The sequence below is a fragment of the Lissotriton helveticus genome, chromosome 2_1, assembly GCF_964261635.1.
Source record: "Lissotriton helveticus chromosome 2_1, aLisHel1.1, whole genome shotgun sequence".
In the NCBI taxonomy this organism is placed as follows: Eukaryota; Metazoa; Chordata; class Amphibia; order Caudata; family Salamandridae; genus Lissotriton; species Lissotriton helveticus.
This window is the reverse complement of record NC_136059.1, coordinates 449229381-449241686: the sequence shown is the minus strand read 5'-3', so window position 1 is coordinate 449241686 and position 12306 is coordinate 449229381.

Here is a 12306-nt window from a genome sequence, read left to right as displayed (position 1 = left end):
TGGGAATCTTTAATTTACTCTCGCATTTGGCAACAACCTTTTTCATTTTCTTGTATAAGGAAGACATTTTATTTAATTAATTTGGTAAATGTACTCTCTAAATTTGCCTTGCAGCGCTTGCTGATCAATTAATTAATTAATTTAACACTATCAGGTGTAGAAAACTTTATAATTTGGTCAATTTAATATTTCTCCTAATTTACCTGTATCACTAAATTTAATTTAACCTGTAAAGAAAAATATCAATTTGCAAAAACAGTAGCAATGCAACATTTTATTTTATAACAGTAAATATCAACATATAATCACATGTGTTTTAAATGTACTTATTTTTCACTTACACACCTTCTGCAACATATACCTGTGGAAAAAGAAAACCTAATCTAATTGCCTTTAATTTAAATATAATTTCTTGCTTCTAAATAACCTTTACCCCTTCTTATTAATTTATTTAAACTAATAATTAAAAAAAATTTTACTTGGAAATTTACATATCATCAAATTGTGACACAATGCTATTAATGTTTACACCCTTGTTCCTTCCTAGGTGTGTTCTATAATCAGTGTTGGGCACTCATCTCATATAAACAATAAAACTAAAAACACATTAAATCTTAGCTTAATTATAGCACCTGACATTAGCCAGTTGTTTCAAATCCTAATTACACATTAGTTGCTAAAAACTCTTCAGAGCCTTCTTTAACCAAGCCTAAACAACACTGTGTTTCAATCTGTTTCTTAATTTTCAAAATCCCCAAATAGCTGGCACAAGTGTAACATAATTCATTTGCACAAAAATATACAACCTCGAGGCTCACTAAGCCCCAACCAATGAGGTCGCGGCCTCTGTGTGACGTCACGCGTCAACAACCAATCGATACACAACCTCCTTAAGTTTCACCGGGAACCAGGGGTGTGCGCGTCACCAACCAATGGGTGCGCGACCTGTCGGGACTCCAACCTATCACAGCGCTACTTCGCTGTCACTCGCCAGGCCTCTCAGCAAATCAGATCCTGTCCCTGCTCAACTGCCCCAAACCCCTAGCAAACCTCAGCGCGGCTCTACAATGACACCTCGGAAGCTCTGCCCAATGGGAGCGCGGCTCCTCCCATGCCACCATGCGTCACCAGCCAATCCATGCGCAACTCCTCCCTGAAGTCACGGAGCTTCGCTCACTACAGCCGGCCGCTCTCCCCTTGTTCCCCACACGGCGAACCGCCCCTCCCTCGCAAATTTTTATGGAATTATAATGGCACTAATTTAGGAATGGAAATTTATATCGGGGACAATTTTAAAATAATTTCTAAACTTCGCCCAACACACGGAGCTTCGCCCAATCAGAGCGCGGCTCCGTGTATGACACGTCGATCTTTCGTCCAATTACAGCACGGCACTCTCTCGCTCGCTCCAGTCCCCCTCCCTCACAAAATACTCGCGCAACCCAGTTAACTTTAATTCAAAGCATTAACTAATTCAAAATTTTATTTAGACTGTACTTGCATCATCTACTACAGTCTTGTTTTTTATTACATTAACGCATTTAGGGAAAAGAAGTATAAAACGGAGAATGGTGTTTTTAGAGCCTCACTCAATCAGAGCGCAGCTCACGGAGCCTCGCCCAATCACAACGCGACTCTGCCCATGACGCGTCGGCCTCTAGACTAATAGGAGCGCGGTTTTGGCTATGACGCGACGGTGTCTCAGCGAATGGCAGCGCGGCGGCTGACGCAAGCAGCCGCTGCAGCTAGCAGCTCTCCCACTCGGTTCTTCGATATCCCCCCTCCTTCACAAAATGTATTTAATATACAATAGCGCTGCCAAAATGAAGAGAAAGACTACACTGGGGACATTTAAAGTAAATAACTAGTTTTAAAGTCGACGCGTTTTATCTAGATTCAGTGCTATTGACGATTCTTCAGCCAATTAGAGCGTTCCCTTTCTTTGACGCTCCGGATGCTTTAATCAATTAGAACACAATGTTCGAAATGTTCAGCCAATTACAACGCTAAACTTGAACTATAATGTTATTGTTATTACTGTTGCTGGTGCTTCTCTCCTCTCACACCCTCATGCTTATTAACGCTAATTGACAGATATTAATTATTCTTCATACAGTGTGCTTGCCACACGCATCAGTGTTTAATTTAACTGTATTATTGAAATAAAGGGAACAAAAGTAGACGTTTAGCTTGTTACAGCATAACGACACCTCAGCCAATCAGGGGGCAGTTTTTCATTTACAATGCTGACGCTCTAGCCAATCCGAGCGCGGCAATTCTGACGTAGGCAGCTGCTGCAGCTTCTGTCTCTCCCCACACGCTCTCACTCCTAAAACAGCCCCTCCCTTACAATTTTCGATCGGGGCACTTTTTAATGGATTTAAACTACGGAGAATGATTTATTATTATAATTAAAGCTAGGAATGTTTATAAAATTAATTCTGATCGCTTCTTACTTATTTAAAAATGTTTAACAACGTGGAATACCTTAATTATAGCCTAATTAACACAGAACATTCTAAAATGCTCCTGAATGTTTTAAAATAGCACAGTTCACCTTTTTATAATTTTCAACTATGCTGAACACTTTTTGAATCGAATTTATTAGTGTGCAGAGCCTTTAAATGTATTTAAACACTGCACAATATCATAAAAGTCTTAGAATGGTACAGACTTTATCCTGAACTTTCCTAAGTACCTTAGAATTACTTTTGGTACATTTTAGTCAATATATAAAACGAAACACATCTGTCTGCTTCTCTAATTAGGATAGTTTACATACATTCAAGTATCCACACTTCGGAATAGACGTCGCTATTCACACTAAGGATAATTTCCATTTGCCAGTAGAGCAACTCTTACCCTACCCTTCTAACACGTAAGAATATGAACTCATTTTCCTCTGAACCCACCGCGAAGTGAAAGTTCTAAGAGTTCCACTTGAACATACCTTACAAAACAATCACGCACTTTCACACTGAAAATTCCCTAACTTCAGACACACATGAAATCCGTACAGGACTCTCACCTGTTTATAGAAATCATGCACCGTTAGCAAAATAACACCGTTATCCGTACAGGGCTCTCACCTGTTTATAGATATAAAACATGTACCCGTACAGGACTCTAACCTGTTTATAGATAATCATGCACCGACATTACCCTGCCCTTCACTCAAGCTCGAATATAACTAATACTCTTATCACAGTGAGTTTTATGGAAGGCGCTTTGTCCCTATTCTCATGCTGCTCTAATTTCTTAGAAAACCCTCACTATTACAAGATTCACACCTAGCCCTAAAACTGTGTTGCACGGCGACAACACTGTATTGCACGGCGACAATACTTCTGGTACACGGCGATACCAACAGTGATACTCGGCGATATCACAGAAACAGGTCAGATATTCTGCATGACTACTTTCTCATCACACAGTTTTTGTACCGGTACACACATAGCACAAAATAAACAAACTCAACATGTGTTAAAACTTAATCCTATGAATTTACCAACATATATGTATCATGCATGTAACATGTATGTCAAAAACAACATATATAAACCGTCCGATGGCTACCAGAAATTGATCCAGCGCTCTCACCAAAATATTGCACAAATGACACTATCTACTACCACAAAACTTACACTACAACACTAGGCCCATAACAACAATAGAGCGCTTGAATCATGAGGCGATAAGATCTAAATATAGTTGTTTAAACCATCTGCAATAATCAAGACCAGCTTGTCATTTTAGAAAGTTTATTTTAACACATCTAGAAAAACTTAGGTTTTGGTATTTTATTAAACAAGCATTAGAAAATGTCATAAAGAAAGATTTATTCAGTATTAATAAAAAGAGCATAAATCAAGAATTATTATTCATTAGCAGGAATAAGTAAAATTAAGCATTTCCCAAAATCCTAACTATATCTCTGTCTCTACCCTCATCACCTAATAATAAAGTATTTAATAAAAACTCCTGTCCTCACGTGTAAAGTCCATCAGCATAACATCGTCCTCCAGATTTCTCGAGCGTAAGCCAACTATGTGTTCTCTGAACCTATTCTTATACCCTAAATTGAGCTGAGCTAACTAATTTTCACATTCCAGCAGACGAATTCTAGTTCTCCATTGGCTGAGCCACCTCGTACCACAGTAAACTGTGACACCTCCTTCTTACATGCCCGGGCAAATTCACTAGTCCATTGTTCATTTAGAAGTCTTGGCAGCTCTCCTTAGACTGCTACATTTTGTAGCGACAGCTTCCTTTTTAACCTTGAGCTAGTCAGCTCTGAACTCCCGTGGCACGTTAGCAAACGTTAGCAAATTTCTCCAAAAAGTCATCTTTTTAGCAGTTCATTCCAAAACCTTTCAAAATAAAAGCTCAGAGGCCTTTTCCAACCTTCTTGGAATTATTTTCACTTGAGCCATTTTCATCATTAGGCCTCTCTCAGAAAGCGTCAATTTTCTGCGCCACCTTCCCTGCGTCACTTTTAAAAGGGTACTATTTTTCTGCAGCCATCTCTAAGCTTCATTTGTAAAACTATTATATAAACAAACACAAAGAATAATTAATGAAAGAAATACAGTTTGTTCTGTTGCCTCCCATCATTGCTAATAATTAACCCATTAGTCTAAATTATCTAGCAGTAAAGCACAAACAAAGCAGCATTTTATATCTACCTGTCTTCATTAATCCATAAAACCTTATGTGCACCTAGAATAGTAGGAATGACATCACATAGACAAGGGAAGCAAAATAAGCACATGCCATTATTTCAAAAACAGCTGCTATTAGTTATGACATGACAATAGACAAGATTAATGTATTATTTTCCACATACATAAGAATGCAACATAATGCACATTTATGAGCACATATGTTAGTTTCCCGCGTGTTCTGTAATGTAATGTATCTTTAAACTAGATTGAATTATTATACACACAGCACAAATTGTTAGCATTATTAATTTATTTATGGAAGTGTGACTTCACGGGTTTAAACAGATTTCTGTTTTCTATCCCGCTCCATCACCATCACCTCCCCAAGAGTTCTTTGGAAGTGCCTGCAGTTGTGTTGGGCTTTCTGAAGTACTGCGTGTGGCAAGAAGCTGGAAGCGTGACTCACGAGGAAGAAGCGTGTCACCACAGCTGCTGTGGTCGCATCACTTGAGAAGAGGATCGACGTCGCATCAGACGCCACCACATCAACGGAGAAATGTGTTGCCACTGCTGCAGCTGTCGCATCTTCGCCAAAGCGCCTCGCAACACAGGAGAAGAGGATCGACGTCGCACCAGACGCCGCCGCATCTCCATGAAGCTTGTCGCAGGGCCTCTCGCAGCTCAGAAGAATTGTTGAGTCTCTTCACGGCCGTCGGGTGTGCAAGTAATGTGACGCATTCAAGAGAAGACGCCATTTTTGTTCATTGCACCGGATCTTCATCGCATCACTGTGCTGATGGTCGCATTGCCACGGAAGCGGAGTAAGGGACCAACGCATCACCTCTCCTCGCAGAGAAGAACCAACGCAACCCCTAAGCATCAGTAGGGACTGACGCATCACCATTCTTGCGTGTAAGGAACCAACACATCACCTTCCCTGCAACACTTTCGTTGTATAGCGTTACGCATCATGAGGTACATTGAACTCAAAGTGTTGCATTTTACATCTTAAGAGAACTAAGCTAATTCTACAATTTTTGAAGTACAGTATTGCGGAATTTTGTCGTTTGTGATCTTGTGTTAAGTCTATATAAAGAATACTTATTTTTAATATACAACTTGTGTGGTGTCCATCTGTAGTGTTGTCACTGGGTTACTTTATGTGTTCACAAATGCTTTACACACTGCCTCTGAGATAAGCCTGTTTGCTCGTGCCAAGCAACCAAGGGGGTGAGCAGGGGTTATTTTAGGACTGTACCAACTTACCCTGACTAGACGCAAAGGTCCCTATTTGTCGAAGGTAGCTACCTCTGCCAACTAGAGACCCCCAAATCTAACAATTACTTATATGTCCAGCTCCATGATGGCCTGGTCAATTTCTTTCCTGTTTGGTGTTAAACTATGGACCTCATTTATGAAAACTGCTGCATTGCTGCATGAAAACAGCGATGCGTCACTTTTCATTGCACCCTCCTTGTGACATGCTGGATGTATCATGTTTATATTATGACGCATCCTGTCTCAAGGAGTTACAGATATGTCAGTATTTCTGACGTATCTGTAGGTGCAAAGTTGATGCATTACTGGAGTGTGTCACAAAAGTGACGCAACTTCAGCAATGGGTCATTTAACATGGGCAACAATGTGCCTGCGTCAGTCTTACGCCTGCTGTGAGTCAGGCGTAAGATATTGATGCATTTGCGTCCTAGAAATGGCGCAGTGAAATCTCATAGATTTCACTGTATCACTTCTATGAGGCTTACTTGTGTCAGAACGCCCACCCTGCATACATTATACCTGGCGCAGGTATAATGTGGCGCAGGGTTTACAAAGTGACGCATCTACCTAGATGCGTCACTTTGTAAATAGGACGCAACATGGTGCATTTTTCACACCACTGGTGCATCACAAAAAGTGACGCACGGCGGCGCAAAATTTACACAATAGCCCATAAATAAGTCCCCGTCTTTTTAACCCCCAACATACTGGTGGTGTCCAGGTTTAACCAGCATGAACCCAGGTGGTACTTTCAAAAGGGTTTTGCTCAACTCACCCCGCAAGTACCTTTTTGCTAAGGTAACTACCTGAACACAGCAAGTCTGATTAACAGCTCCGTTTGAGATCTGAAAGTGCACCTCTGAAACCCGCTTCTCTGAGCCAGGTAAAATTGTGCTAGCTGTTGTGAACTGGAGTAAGAACTCCCGAAACTTTAATTCTAGTAGGTTCTGTTGAACTCAATCTCTAAAGTATCAACTGCATATATGTGTTTTTCCTATTGACCACAGAGTTAATGTTTTTCACATTGTAAAGTATTGATTTATTTATTGCTTAAAAATTGATAATTCTGGTTATACTGTAGTTATTGATTTCATTTTGGTGTCTAAAAATGTATAAAAATCAGGGCGATTTTTATAAATTGGTGTTGGATTGCTCTCGAGTCGTGTACATGTTTTAGCGTCAATGTTGATATGAAATGCTTAACACATGTCCCTCCAAGTAGTTGTCTGCTCTTTGCTACTCTACCATGAAGTTGAGAAGTTATACTGAGAGAGCACCCGGGGTCAATCTTTGCTTATTGTGTTAGTATTACATGGTAAGGCACTCCTGCCCTACCACATAATACTTCTACCATGCAACAATATGGTCATATAAACTGCCACCAGTGCAGTACAGTGGAAACCCTCCAGCAACACCAAACTGCTTGCTGGAGGGTTTCCAATGTATTTTTGGGGAGAAGGGTAGACAGCAGGGTGAACATCAGTCTGCTTCTGGTTGACCTTACCAGCTGTGTGTGATGGCCAGGTTACATGACTAGTCTGAATCTTCAGCATTTGGACAGGTAACGCTGGCAGTTTTCTACAGTCTTATGGTCAGAAGGCCTGATGGGAGGAGTGGTCAGGGAGGTTGATGGGAAGAGTATGTAATCTTAGCTCTCATGTAGCTTTGGATTAAATTGTCTTCATAACCTGTATTCTGAAATTTACGTTTTAACAACCATTTCTTAATTTTTCCTTTTCTTAAACATTATTAGAATGGAAAGTCTATTCTTGTTCCCATCAATTCTTAAAGATAATTTGTTTCTTGATCTTGGAAGGAGGCCCATTATTCACACACGAACCCCCAAGCAAATGGTCTTGATGACAAAATCATCATAATTGAGGTTCTCTGATACTTTTTCTTAGATATACCTACAATAATGTGAGATGGTGGGACAGGAGGCGAACATGTGGCTATCATCTCTATGACAGAGTGCAGTTGTCTAACAATTCCAGCAGTGTAATCTATATGTAAAAATTGTGTACATCATTTCAAAACGATGAAATGTGTATTTGGTATCAAGTAATACCTTATGTTTTTTTCCAATTCATTGTTTCATTCCCTCCAGGGACATAGGGATGTATCAAGTTCTACAACCATTTCTCTTCTTTCACAGGGATATCATCTGTACTCAAGACCAATGCAAATATGTGTAAAAATAGATTTGCTGGACATGAGATTTAAATATTAATTGTAAATACTATTGAATCTCAACTACATTTTTGGTGCAGCAGTAGCTAGATTTCATCTCAATTGCTCTCCATACAAGCACCATTACAGTTACTTACTGACTGTTGCAAAAAAGGCATTGTACTCTCCCCAATGTTCAAACTTGTGTCAGTAGAGGATAACATACCTATCACTTAAATAAATGGAAGGCTGGTTCTAGATTAGATATTCGTCATACTAAACTACTAATGTGTATCCATAAAATGATAGCCCTTTCTTAATTGCTCATTGAAGTTATGCGAACATACTCTGACTTAATGAATGTGGATTGTAAGCCTTTCCAAAATGCCCAGTGCAGCTGGTGTGTGTTTTTCAAGAACTATAATTAGTACTTCAGTGTGTTCAAATCTGCCCATTTCTTTATTTTGTAGCAGGCCCTACTGCGTAGACACGACCCAAAGTGAAAGCGCTTCACATGAGGCTATTTCATGAGTTAATGTTGCAAACTGAAGTACAGACTGCAATCAAGTAGATGAACCTTCATTTCTGACCGAGTCGGACACAACAGTCAATAAATTTCAATAACGTGAAGCACATTAGGCCTCACAAGGATGACAGAGAACATTAGTTTTGCAAACCATGAAAGTTTATTAAAAGATGAGCAAAGTTACAAACTCAAATCATCAAATTAGCTGTAAATCAATACTCAGTTCATAAATGTATTAATCAATATATTTCACAGCAATTCAAAATTGAAATGCAAAGGCAAACTATTATAAAGTTGTCACAAATAAGAGAAACCTGACTAAGTTTCCTGGAAGGGAAAACCCCACTCGGCTAAGCTTGGTAAAGTTGGGGAGAAGTCAGACACAAGTTTCAGCATGAACAGCCTCTGCAAGGCAGTATCAATGCAGCAAATAAAAATGTGTCTAGCAAGTGTTGAACTTGTCTGCCCAAGAGTCTAATTCTATTGGGCAAAAGACAAAATAATCTGTTCTAAAGGAAACTGGAAAGGCATCTAAGTGTAAGCCTACATTGCATGATTTCAAAAACACAATTTTCATCAGTTTACTACTGCTACACATTATTCCCTTCAAGGGAACCATTCACTTTAAGGTACATTCTGATAAGGTAGCCTAATTATTTCACAAACTAAAGTACAGTAAAATCTCTGCTAAGTGCCCTTCAACTGCAGTATCTAGGACATTAGAAGATACTCTCATTCCAGGATGTTCTCTCCCCGGCAACTTGTTATTAGATACTTTGAGGATTGCGTAAAACTAAACCGTTACATATGAAAACATCAGCAAATGATACAACATTCAAAGTTCAGGGTACAGCTTTTCTCCTGAAATAAAAAAAGATACATGACAGGAAGATGTGGAACTTAATGTTGGACATGTTAATATGAGGCCCATGTTGAAATAGGCTAATTCATATGTGAAAAATGCACTGTTAATATATCTGCACGCTGCAGTTTAATATTTTTATGTGTGCAATTTATTTTAATATAAATAAATTCGCCTATGAACATACAATATTAATTATGAGTTAAAATCACAAAGATAATGAGAGTAAAATAGCAATCAATGATCTACCTACACGGGCTATATCTCTAACCTGGGATGTAAAAACAAGATATAGTATAAAAATGTGTGTATAAAAGAAACAAAATAAATAATGTGGGGATATATATATCAGTTAATTGTATGATGTTGTACCACCCCAAATATTGTAGGTTGTTGGCATTGGTATATGTCCTTTAGTGTGTCCAGTGTCCTGGAAACAACAAACCATTCAATATGTTTTTAAGGTGTCATTAGAAGTTAATGTCTTCATTGTCATGGGGATGGCTACAGATCCTGAGAGCACAATCTGAGAAAGATTGCTACAGTGACTGAGAGATGTAGAGTTATAGGATTTTCTTTAGGAGTGTGTCTGCACTTTTAATTTTGTTCTAACTTCCTGACATGGTCAGTTTCATAGCTTAATAGGATGAGGAGCAAGAACGAAGAACCTTATGATATCTTACTTTTTCCTTTGACCTAGTATTAGCAATATATAATACATAAGATTCTGAAATCTGTGAATAAAAACCTGTCTCCAATTTCTTTATAAGGCATTATTCATGCTGAAAATTCTGAACTTTGCAAGTAAGATACACAATCTACACATGTAATTTGCAATCTTCATTTATGTTTTGCACTTTTGTGAAGCCCTTAATGTGTAAAAAGTTCTCTTAGAAGCATCTGATCCTAACAACAAGCAAGCACACACCGATTCTTTGAATAAGTACCAAAATATGGGCAAAAATAAAAGGATATTATCCAATCTTTCACAACTTGATCATTAGAGTAGAATAATATAATCGACATCAAGTAATAGATTATTTTACAAGGATCAAAGTAAGGGGGCAGGAAAGGGCTGTAAACTGAAATGCTTTCTGACCTACACAGTGACTGGTTGTGCAGCCGGGCCACCAATTGTTTTGAAACTATGACAATCTTCTTTATGGTTTGGGTGAAAGTCCAGCTCCATTTCTTGAATTGGGGCAATTTCTTTCCACTATGCCATTCTCTTTCTCACACTATTCCCCCAGATGGTAAACAAACTCCATTGATTGCCTCCATGGTAGCCTGCTAGTGGAGGAACTCTTGATTCTTCCCTCGAATTTAATATAGCGCCTACCTTTATTTTGAAACTGTTAGTTGGCCTCTGTTTTTGTTTTTAAAATTGAATGTGCTTATAATTGTGGTTTTAAATTTCTCTGGCACATATTCTTATTGCACTCACTCTCTGTGTTCTGTGTACTGAGCTGTGTTCAATGCTCATGGGGGTCTTTAACGCACAGTCGGTCCCGCTTTGGCGTCCATTTTTTGTCAGCGTTCTAGTCGCTGAAACCCGACCTAAGGGATAAAAAGACCAATGAAGCGGCCGCGCAGCGGGTTCTGATAGCTCTTAAGCCTGCCAGCGGAGGAACTCTTGATTCTTTCCTCGAATTTACTAAAGCGTCTACCTTTATTTTAAAACTGTTAGTTGGTCTCTGTTTTTGTTTTTAAAATTGAATGTGCTTATAATTGTGGTTTTATATTTCTCTGGCACATATTCTTATTGCGCTCACCCTCTGTGTTCTATGTACCGAGCTGTGTTCAATGCTCATGGGGGTCTTTAACGCACAGTCGGTCCCACTTTGGCTGCCATTTTGGATCAGCGTTCTAGTTGCTGAAACCCGACCTAAGGGATAAAAAGACCAATGAAGTGACCGCGCTGCGGGTTCTGATACCGGTTTATTTTTACCAAAAAGGGGTAACCCTGTGTCCCTCAGAACCTGGGTATGTACGGTTAAAGACAAAAATGGTTCTGTCGGGTGAAGGAATAAATTGCTTTTGAGTGAAGGCTAGGTTAGCTCATAACACCATATAACCAATAAGAATGAGAAAACCTCTCTGACAACAGATATAGTTCAAAACTTTTATATAAGAAACAAAGTCACATTTAAACTCCGGAATTACTTCATTCCATTTCAGTTTCAATCATAAGTGAAAAGTGACTATTGGTGAGCAAAGTGAATAGTGCAACAAGTTCAGTGACACTTATTTACAATTAGATACCGGTTTAGCCTGCTAGCGGAGGAACTCTTGATTCTTCCTTCAAATTTAATATAGTGTCTACCTTTATTTTGAAACTGTTAGTTGGTCTCTGTTTTTGATTTTAAAATTGAATGTGCTTATAATTGTGGTTTTAAATTTCTTTGGCACATATTCTTATTGCACTCACTCTCTGTGTTCTGTGTACCGACCTGTGTTCAATGCTCGTGGGGGGGTCTTTAACTCACAGTCGTTCCCGCTTTGGCGGGCATTTTTGGTCAACGTTCTAGTAGCTGAAACCCACCTAAGAGATAAAAAAGACCAATGAAGCGACCGCGCAGTGGACGCGAGCAGCGGTCGCGCCGCTGGCGCAGCGGGCGCGCCACTGGCACGCCTAAGGCAAGCCTGTCTGTGCCTGTCCGCGGCCGGCCAGTTCCAAGGCCACGACCCCTGGTCCCTCTGCCCCAGTAATGTACTGTTACAGCCCGGCTCAATTATCTCTCTTTAACTTTATCCCTGAGATGAACTGCCTTCACTCCCTTGAACCCTACAGCTCCATCTCGACTTGC